Source organism: Herpailurus yagouaroundi, unplaced genomic scaffold (assembly GCF_014898765.1).
Source record: "Herpailurus yagouaroundi ecotype Mexico unplaced genomic scaffold, PumYag 246, whole genome shotgun sequence".
Lineage (NCBI taxonomy): Eukaryota > Metazoa > Chordata > Mammalia > Carnivora > Felidae > Herpailurus > Herpailurus yagouaroundi.
In genome coordinates this window covers 7471705-7482345 of record NW_024412463.1, presented here as the reverse complement: position 1 = coordinate 7482345, position 10641 = coordinate 7471705, and the positions used below count along the sequence as shown (strand labels likewise).

At 60.5% G+C, this 10641-nt stretch overlaps 1 long non-coding RNA gene across 1 annotated transcript; it reads left to right on the top strand.

Moving 5' to 3' along the window:
* Positions 1-836: 836 nt before the first annotated feature.
* Positions 837-1853, top strand: LOC121020089 (uncharacterized). The gene is made up of 2 exons (XR_005785926.1): positions 837-1285; positions 1416-1853. It is a non-coding gene; the product is annotated as an uncharacterized LOC121020089 (long non-coding RNA).
* Positions 1854-10641: the final 8788 nt, after the last annotated feature.

The window sequence follows — 10641 nt, the reverse complement described above, 5'->3', positions numbered from 1 at the left end:
ACTGTCCCTGTCGTGGTCGGAAACCCTAGACTGGCTGGTGACTGGTGCCCTAGCCGGCATCCACCTGCCCGGGGGGCATCTGTGCTGGATGCAAGAGGGTCCTGCCATCCTGATGGCCGGGACCTTGAGCTCCCAACAGGGAGGGGAGTCAGTAGGGAGAGGGCACCCTCTTCCTCACTTCCCAGAAACCTCCACAGAGGCACACAGGAGCCCCAGGGGTCGTGGACCACCCCCACGTGGTCTTAGGACTGGCCAAGACCCTCTCGATGGAAGGAAATTCAGACCTCCGTGTTTGAAAAATTTTGTCCCTCCCCAAGGGCTAAGCAGTGGCACTGACGAGGCCTTATTCACTCTGCACCCCTACCCACCTTCCTCACTGGCCTGAAGAAGGTCTAACTTGTCAGGTGACGGGCAGGATCCCGTCCTGAGAAGTGTAACGTCTAGCAGGTTTTCCTTTTCTTGGGGGGTTGGGGGATGGTTAATCACAGACCATCAGTGCCGTGGACTGTGGCGCCCTCTTTGGGGTGTCTGTGAGCTGAGGCGCCTGCATGGGCCGTCAGCAGGGGCGTGGGGGGCTCTCGGCTGCCCGCCTGCCCGGCTCGCTGCTGTGACGCCCGGATGGGTGACATGATCTGGGGGCCCCGGTGCGACGTGGAAAAGTGAAGCTCCTTGTTCAACGTCTCAATCTCAAGACACAATGGAGCTTTTTTTTTTTTTAATTTTTTTTAATCTTTATTTATTTTGAGAGAGAGAGACAGAGCACGAACGGGGGAGGGGCAGAGAGAGAGGGAGACACAGAATCGGAAACAGGCTCCAGGCTCTGAGCCATCAGCACAGAGCCCGACGCGGGGCTCGAACCCACGGACCGCGAGATCGTGACCTGAGCCGAAGTCGGACGCTCCACCGACGGAGCCACCCAGGCGCCCCAAGACACAATGGAGCTTTAAACTGAGTGAGCACAGGGTCCCTCTGAACGCAGGCCCAGGCCACGTGGCTGTGAAGCTGGCCCTCCTCGGAGCCTTCTGGAAGACGACCCCTCCTCTGTGCGGCACTCCTCGGTCGCTCAGACCACTGGGTCTTTCCAAGAAATGATGCTGCAGCCGCCTGAAAGCTTCTTCCGTCTTTCCAGCGTTAGGAAGAAGCAACTCACTCCCTCATTCAGCAGTTCCGCCCCTGTCCCCGCTCTGAAACGCTCGTTCACCTGGACTTCCAGCCATGAGCAAACCAGATAAATAGTCCAGGAAGGACCGGAGACAGCTCACAAAGCAAGAAAGACGGTGGCACTGTGAACAAACCAACAGTGAAACCCGGGGAGGGGCGGGCAGTGCCCTGGTCCCCAGCGAGCCAGATCGCTCCGGTTATTTGAGGTGAGGGGGCCCGGGTGTCCCTTTGGCCACAGTTTCTGTCTTCCCCAGGACCCCTCTCCGAAGGCGCGGAGCCCAGAAGGGAGTTCCCTCCGGACCCGGCTTCCTCCCTCAGCGCCAACGTCTCGAAGCTCTTCTCCCCCCTAGAAGCTGTGACTCTTGAAAGCAGGGATCCCCACAACGCCGAAGACGGCGGCCGGGTGGACAGAACCCCAGACGTGGCGTCCCAGGGGGAGGTCGAGCCCAGAACAGACAGCCAGCCTCTCTCGGAAAGAGCAGGCGAACACCAGTGAACCTTCGGTACTATGCTTTCTGGACTCCGTAAGCGTCCTTTTCCGCCTTCTTGCCTCCTGACACGCGACCGGCAAGGGTCAGCGTTTGGGCCGGGCCTGGCCTGGGGCTGGGTCACCTCTGCCCCTACCACCACCTTAGCCCGCCTTCCATCATGGCTACCCACCCTCCTGTCACTCAAGACCTGACTTCCTCAAGGCCCGTTATGGCTGCCTGACCTCTTTCCAACTCGACCTTTCTAGAACTTCCCTACCTTGACTTTGATCTCTCGGCCCTTCTTAGCTGAACTTCCAGAAAACAGATCCCTGCCGTCCGGGCCCCAGTGGGAGTCACTGGCCAGCCCACGGGCCAGGGGGCCTCTGCTGGCCAGTCATCAAGGAATGTTTGTCTTACGCCAGCTTGGTGCTCGCGGGTGGACGGGGTTCCCTTGGAAGGGCTGTGGGCGCAGTGGCATTTCCAGAACAAAGGAACGGAGTGGGGTTGGTTCAGAGGGATGATGGGAGGAAGACAGAGAAGGCTAGAAGAAGGTGGTGGTCAGCCGGGCAGGGCCATTGTGGACTCATGTGCTCCACTTGTTACGCCCACGACATACACAGCTACACGTGCACTGTCCCTCCCAATGCCACGCCCGTACATCTCTCTCTTTTGCGTTAACTCTACTGGACCGTGACTGTCCAACGCCCAGGAGCCGCGTCCCCTGGGGCTAGCATCCGCCTTGGTGGAGGAAGGGCTGGCTCATCACAGAGACTCAGTCAACGAGGTCACTGACCAGGGGTGCTTGGGTGGCTCGTCGGTTAAGCGTCCAACTCGATTTCGGCTCAGGGCATGATCTCAGGGTTTGTGGATTTGAGCCTTGCGTCGGTCTCTGCGCTGACGGCCTGGAGGCTGCTTCGGATTCTCTCTCTCCCTCTCTCTCTGCCCCTCCCCCACACGCTCTCTCTTTCTCTGTCTCCTTCTCTCTCAAAATAAATAAATATATATATTTTTTTAATGTCACGGAACAAACCTTTATGCCTTTTCAACTTGGCTGGGAAGATCTTGAGTTCCTCGACACGTTGATCAGTGCCCGGACCAATATAGAACACTTCTGGTATGTCCCCTAAAGGGGACGCGTCCTAAGGCATTGTTTGAGCCCCTGGATCCAGCCATTCCTGAAGCAGGCTCTATCTTTGCTCCTGTCCATTAGATGAGCCCATGTGTCTGTCTCCTTAGTGTGGAAGTCCGTGCCAGGCGGATTTCAGTTTCCCAGTGTGGTATGTCCCTCTCACCTCTGCCGCCGCCTTTCCTTAGCTCTACGCTACGCAGCCAGCAGGTCTCGGCTGAGACGCGACCTTGTCCAGGAAAGCTTCCCAAGCTCTCATTCCAGCCTGTGTCTCTTCGCTGCCCCTGAGGCCTCCTGTGCTTCCCTGTCAAACCCGTGCCATTGCCTTGTTACTCGTCTGTCTCTCAAAACTCACTTTTTGTAGATGACAGGAAGCTGGGACCCACTTCCCACAAAAGGGGATGTGCTGACTCTTCTCATGCAGACAAGGCCAAGCACAAGTATTGCTTCAGGAACGTCTCCATCCCGGAAGGCAGACAATGTCTCGGGACGCAGCCTCCTTCTTTCCGTGTCTCTGCTCTGCTCTCCTCTGGGTTGGCAAAGATGGCCCCTGGCAGCTCCTGGCCCCCACCCTGAGCACCGCTTTCCAATAGCCAAGGCCAAGGTGGATGGCTTTGGTCATGGGACCACCTCCCAGCTGAGGTCATTAGCCGGAGCAACGGGATGCTGTGATTGGCCGACTGGTGTCACATGATCTATCCCTGGCACCAGGACGGGGGTCAGTCAGCCACCCCCAAGTCACCTGGTTTGAGGGCGTGGCCAGTGCTCTAAAGTCACAGAAAAGGGACAGGCGCGGAGCTCAGAAGTCCACCGCATCTCCCCCGGCATCGGCCGGTGAATTCCCTGGGCACGGGGGCCTGGTCTCTCCCCTCTGCACCCCCGGTGAATGCTGGACAGACCCCCTTCCCTGTGCGCCATGCGGCCCGGCCCTGGGGCTGCCGGTGGAGGACGACCCAGCCCTGACCGCGGTGAGCACTTCACAGTCGGCGGGAGAGGCGGGCATCGCCATGGGTCCCGAGCAGGACTAAGCACAGGGGGGTGGGGGAGGGCGGAACCCCCCAACACACTGTCTGGAAGGTCCCCGAGGCTCCTGGGGGAGGAGAAACCCGTGAGCCCATTCTCCCACCCCTGGCGGAGCGGGGTCGGGTGGGGTGGGAACGACGTTCTAGGCGGGACCACGGGCGGGGCAGACGCCCGGGACCGGAACAAGGGACCTCGTGCAGAGCTCCATCGTGGGTTGGGTGCTGGAAAGCACGGGGCAAAGAAAACGTGCAGGGGGTTGGCTGGAGGGAACCAGGTGCCCGACCACGTGTGCCTGGGACTTTGGGCTCGACCCTGAGCGCGGTACAAGCCCCGCCCTACCTGTCTCCCAGGGATGACCTGGCGCCCCAGGGGCTGGAATTGCCCGGCTTGCTGGGGGACAGTTCTCTCTGCCACCGTGTTGACCTGGGGCCCCCAGATCATTCCCCCCCGCCCCCGGGATATCCGCTTGGCCCACGTGCCACCGGGTCTAAGGGGCTGGAGATTGGCTTTGGCTCGCTGCTTCTGGGATCGTCTTTCGTCTGTGGCGAGCTGAAAACGGCTCGCCTCTAAGTTTGCCCCAGGTCTGTGGTTAACCAGGCCCTGTCAGCGGAGGATCCAGGATCCTCAGTCCGCACCGCCAGCCCCCGGCCGGAGCGCTCCGGTTCCTGCGAGATCTCCCCTCTCTGTATAATTAATTCGCCGTAAACACGCTGACAAAGCACTGCCAGCGGTTAATGGGGGCTGGAGGTGAAGGTCAACGCTGGGCTCTTCGGGAGAGAAATTAACTACCTACCATTAGCTAGCCGGGAATGATGAAGTCCGTGCAGCCCCCCGCCTTTTGTTCTCACCAGCCCTCCACCCACGCAGCCTCCCTTCCTCCCTGAGCTGGGCAGACAGAGTTTGCAGTCCCTGGACTTGAATGGGGGGCAGTCTGCTGCATGAGTCAGAGGTGGTCTTCCCGAACCACCGCAAACTGCTCACAAATGCAATTCTGTTTTCTCGTCCAGCTTCCCTACTTGTCTCGGGATGAGCCCAGGTGGGACCCCTCACCTGGGGGGCGTTAGCCGACACCCAAGGTGGGGGACTCTGAGCAGCCAGCAGTCTAGGGAGTCGTTCGGGAGCATCTTGGCTGTGACAGAAACGTGGCTCACCTAGACTTACCAAAGAATCTGTTTGCTTGTGCCACTGGGAAATCAAGAGATAGCTAGCTTCAGGAATGGCTAGATCCAGGGACTCAAGCATTACACTCAGGCCTCTCTCTCTCTCCGTCTGTCCGAGAGACTCTCTTCATGTGTCTGCCCGCTGCTCAAGGCTTAGGGCCTGCGAGTTTGGCAACTCCAGCAGAAAAGGGATTCTTCAAGCCAGATACTGCGGGTAGGATGTCCCGGAGAGGGTTCGGATTGGTCAAGCACCGGTAACAGGCCTGGGGCGGCTTGTTAAGTGGGGCCCACGCCCCGGGGCGGAGCCTTCCAGAGTCAGAAGGTTAGCCAATTGCCCAAGGTTAGGAGGTTAGACAATTGCCCAAGAGGTAGAGACGGGATTTGACCCCCGGCCCCTGGGCTCCTAAGCCAGTGCTCTGACACCTGCTCCTGGAGAAGCAGTTTGGGCCACAGCCACCGCCTGGCTTCACTTTTTGTGACACGGGATTCCCTCCCTCTCTTCCCCACCCCCACCTGGGACCCTATGGCTTTTGTTGCCCTCAGTGGGCTCTCCACGAGCTGCTGGAGGGGGGGCGGAGGTCTGGCTGCTACCCATTTGGGCCTTGAAGCCCCCAGAAGGCCCGGCATCATCTGGGAGCAGTACAGCCAGGCCCGTCTCCCGGTGGGAGGTGCTGGGGTGCACAGACACAATCTGGAACGGAGGCCCTCCCTGTCTGTGCAACCTCGCCCTCAGGTGCCCCTGTAACGGCCCGGAGCCTCAGCCTTCTCCTCTGCAGAATGGGCCGGGGAGGCAATCGAGGCACGTTTGCCAGAGGGTCAGACGAGATGGTGCTGAGTCACAGCCAGCCGGGCCACACGCGCACGAAACTCAGCACGGATGGTTCCCCCTCAGGGTCCGTGTCACCCACATCTCCCCTCTGCCAGGGACACGTGGCAAAAGTCTGCAGACATGTTTGGTTGTCCCAGAGACAGAGGGTGGGGTGGTTTCCTGTTACTGCTGTAACAAATCACCATGAAGGGGTTCAAAAGAACCCAGGCTTCCTCTCCGACAGGGCGGAGGGCCAGAAGTCAGGGTGTCGCAGGGCGGCTCCCTCTGGAGGCTCCAGGGAGAATCCGTCTCCCGGCCTTTCCGGCTTCCCGAGGCCACTTGCGTTCCCTGCTCATGGCCCGTCCTCCACCCCCGACTCACGCATCATCGCACTCTTTCTCACCCCCCGTCCTCCTCTAAGGACCCTTGGGATGCCACGGGCCCCACCTGACAAGCCGGGACCATCCCCTCCCCCCGTCTGCGCGAAGTCTGCTTCACGGGGTCGCAGCTTCTGGGGATTAGGGCAGGGACATCACTGGGGGGGGGGGGCATCATGCAGCCCCTCCCCCCACAACAAAGAGCCACCAAGTCCCAAATGCATGGGGAGCCACACCGAGAAAGCCTGCCATAGGTGACATTGTTGTTTCCATCATTAACATCATGAAGACCGAACCATGAGTGGGGTGTGGCATTGCGGTGCTAGGAGTACCCCGAGTGTAACCTCAGGTAAACCCCGGCAACTCTGGGCCTCGGTTTTCTCCTCTGTAAAATGGGCAGAAATAAGGACAGCACCTTATCCACAGAGTTTATGCCGAGGTCTTACACTGTGACTCAGCTCAGGGCGCATCTAACAAATGCTGGTGTCCGGGCTCACCCCAGACCAACCCAGTGTCTGGGGCAGGGGTGGGGGGTGGGCAGGCGTATTGTTAAAAGCTTGTCCCGTGGTCCCACAGAGCCCTCCCCTCCCCCCGACGCTGAGCTGTCCAGGGCTGACCCCAGGTGGGCACACCCAAGATACCAATGGGTCACGGCCGTAGTTGTGACCCCGGCAGCCCCCTCACCCAGCATCACGCTCTGTCCGGTCTCTGTGACAAGAGGGCATCTGGGAGGACAGGAGCCAGACCCCAGAGGGCCCAGCCGGCCTGCGCAGCAAAGCTGGCGCCCCGCTTTTCACAGCCTTGGGCCGAGCGCCCTCTGGTGGCCGCAAGCTGGCTGCAGCACGCGCTGGGCTCGGGAATTGTCAGGGTCCCAGCTGGGGACCAGGCCAGGGGTGGTTATGCGGCCCCATTCCCTCCCCCAAAAGTGGCCAGACACACAACGTTCTGCCTGCGACTCTGGGGGGGCTCACGGCGCCCTAAGCCCCTCTACAGGTCCCAGGTTAAATTCCTGCTCTGCCTTCTCATCAGGGTCTCCCTTCCCACTTAGGGCCCCAAAGTCAAAACCCCAGTGTCGGGCAAGGGCTGATGGTCTCTCGTGGGGAACGTTCCTGCAAGCTGGGACCCCTGGAAATCTCCAGCCCAGCTTCTGCAGGGGCCCCAGGGATCTCACCTGAGACCACGCCTGTGGCCTTGCAGCCCCGAGTCCCTACAACAGCTGCCTTTTCCAAATTCCTGCTCGTATGGACTCATTCAATCCTTCCGTGTCGTCCATGACGAAGGGGATTCTTACCCCTTTCACGTGGTAAAAACACTGAGGCACAGAGAGGTCAAGCTACTCTCCCAAGGTCACACAGCCCGGGAAGAGCCTGCTGGGATTTTAAACCTAGGAGGCAAAGTGAGTGAGGACAGCCCAGATGGGGGCGGAAGGAATCCTTCGTACACGGAGGGCCACATGACGCTTGGGAGGTGGGGAGGTGGGGCTGGGGGTGACAACCTCTCGGAGCACACAGCCCACAGGTCCTCACGTTCGCCCACCACGCAGGTGGACCCCCCCCCCGCAACGCCACCGGGTCTATGTACAGGGCGGGGCTCAAGTGAACAAGCTCGGGGCCACCCTGGGGTCAAAGTTCAGCCCCACATGTCAGTGTGTGAAAGGGGATCCTAGTTCCTTCCTTTCAAATTCGTTTTCAGGATGACCTCAACATCTGGCTCACAGGAGACCCCGCGTCAGTGTTGCTCACTGCACATTTCTGAGCCACCCACACCTCGGAGCTCCCTCCCCACCTTGCCCTCCTAGACAGCTTCTTCCTTCTCTGACTCCCGGCATCGCCCCTAGTTTAACCTGACAGTCGGCTGGGCCAGGTCGGAATCGGGATCTGCCTGCCCCTGGCGATGCCTGTCCCGGCCTGGAGGACAGCAAGCCTCCCGCTCTGGGCCTGTAAGGCAGTGCTTTAAGAGGCCACATGTTTAACCCTGACGATGACCCCATGAAGTGGACAAACTGGGATTTTGCCCATTTTACAGATGAGCAAACTGAGGCTCAGAGGAGCAAGCTCACCGCCCAAGATTAAAGGCAGATCTGACTGGTCCCCTCTGTGCGTCCACTCCCTGAGTGTCCCTTACGGGCACTCAGGACCCTCTGACTCCAAAGGGATCCCGGGGCAGATCACAGAATGGCTATGGAGCAGACATTGGGAGGCCGGGGTGGGCCCGGTCCCCAGCCCCAGGATGTTTGGTCCCCAAGGTGGGTTCCTCAAGACCCCCCTTCGCGTCACGGCACCAAAGACTCTGAAGGTTCGATCTTCCTCAAGGGAAGCAAAAGCAAAACCAAGAAATTCTGGAAAACTCACTCTAACCGCCCAGCAGGCCCGAGTCAGCCCCGGACCACTTCCAAAAGTATGCGCTGCTGCTCCGATCACGTGGTTCGAGAATGTTCCCTGACGCAGAACGAGATCCACACCCAGCGGCGCGTGGGGAACGAGCCCGGGGGCCACAGAGCTCCCTGTGGGGCGTGATTCACTTTTCCGATGAAAGAACGTGTCCCTGCAGGTGTGGGGCTGTGAGGTCCCAGGCGGTCGGTTTCTTTCGGCTTTTTCTGGATCTTCGACTTTATCTGCGGGGCACGTGTGCTAACTGGGTAGCTACAAACACCTACAAGAATGGAGATGATCGGTGAGGACGGGCCCCCCTGTGGCCTGGACACTGTAGGCCGTGACCTGGGCCGTGGCCCTGCCCCTGGCCACCAGGTGGCGCTCCAGATCTACTTTTGCAAACGGAGCCCCAGCTGGGAACTAACTGGGCAGTGGGACAAGGGGTCACGGGGTTCCACTTCTCTGCCTCAGTTCAGCCCAGGACCCCTGGGGTGGGGGCTGGCGCTGGAGGTCCTTTCCAGGGCCGGAACTCTGCATTTTAAGACCCCCCCCTGTCCCTACCCTGTCTCTGTGGACCGTGTGGCTTTCCTCTGCCGAGCGGGGGTGGCCACTCCGTTCATCTGTTGCCCCCTGCCCGGAAGTGTGTGTCCTCGAAGTGACCTTTGGGTGCCTTTTTGTCCAGTCCCTAACGGGGGTCACTGGGGTCTATCTGTCCTGGCCCAGGACCTTTGCACATGCTCTCCCTGCAGCTTCCTTTCCCTGTCTTTTCTGGCTGGCTCGTTTCCAGGGTCTCATTTCACAGGAATGAATGAATGAATGAACGAAGGAAACTCCCACAGGGGACTGATGTCCAGTGGGGGCTGGAAACCTGGACGATCAGCCTACCATTCAGACCCTTTCAAGATCTGGCTTCACCACTTGTCCTCACTGCCTTACACCTCGCCCCCCATTCGCTCCCCAGACCTGATCAGCCCAGAAACATCCCTTTCCAGCCTCTGGGCCTTCGCTTGGGCCGTGGCCGCCACGCAGATGCTCTCTCTCCTTTCAACTCTCACCGTTCAGGCCCCACCCAACCTCCACCTTCACCACGGAGGCTTCCTGGTCACGGTCCCTTCCCTGAGTCCACAGTGACTTCTCTGTCCTACGAATTCCACGCCACAGTTTGTGGGGCCCTCCGCCTTCAGCCCAAGGCACTGGCTGTCCCCTCAAGTCGGGCCGTGCTGGGGCCCAGCCCGTACTGCCCATCCCCCGATGCCAGAGTGAGTGTTCTGAGACCCCTTCCCCGAGGGCTGGTGCCCGCTATAGTTGGTGGACTCTGTGACTCGCGTCACACGAAGCCCGGGGGCCCAGAAACGAGAAGGAGCAGCTCCTGGCCCAGTGCCGCAGGGTAAGTCGAGGTCTCCTGGGCCACTTGTCCTACAGGCAGAGGCTTTGCCCCAGAGCGGCCTCGGTGGTTCAGACCCTCCGCCAGGCTGTGCGGCTGTGGGCGAGTGTGCACCTTCTCTGTGCCCGGTTTCCCACCTGCTTCAGCCTCGCGGGCGGCCGTGGGGGGTCGGGGCACCCACAGCTGACGTTCTTGGATAGGCTGACGGACAGGTGAGAGTTGTTTGTTCGGCAGAGAAGGAAAAGCAGAGGGCGAGCTCCTGAGAGACGCGTCGCTTCCCCAGCCCGCGTGCGGCATCCGGAGAGCCGGCGGGTGGGCGAGGGACCCCCTGAGCCCGGGGTTCCTGGTCCGTAACGGGGGGGGGGTCCTCGCCCACCTGGCCTCACGCCCGGGCAGAGGTGGGGCGTGGCTCACGGCTTGCTCCTTCCTCCGAACTGTGACAGCGGCTGTTCCCTCACCCTCCCTGACCCCCCAACCCCCAGTCCCTGTGCCCATCCCGATGGTCCTGTCCCCTTCCTCGTGTGAGAGGGGACTGTGATCCCCCTGGTGAGGCCCTCACAGCCAGGCTGCTTCTTTGACCCCCCAAAGACTGCACTCGGGTCCCCAAAAGACGGGGGTGCGCTGTGAACGTCTCACGGTCTTTGACTACTTCCCTTGGCCTCACCGCCAAGCGCCCCTCGCGTGGAGACAAGCACATGAAGTTGCGTGTGGACGGGCAGGCAGCTTTGGGCGGGGACTTCACTCCCTGCTGGGGTGTTTA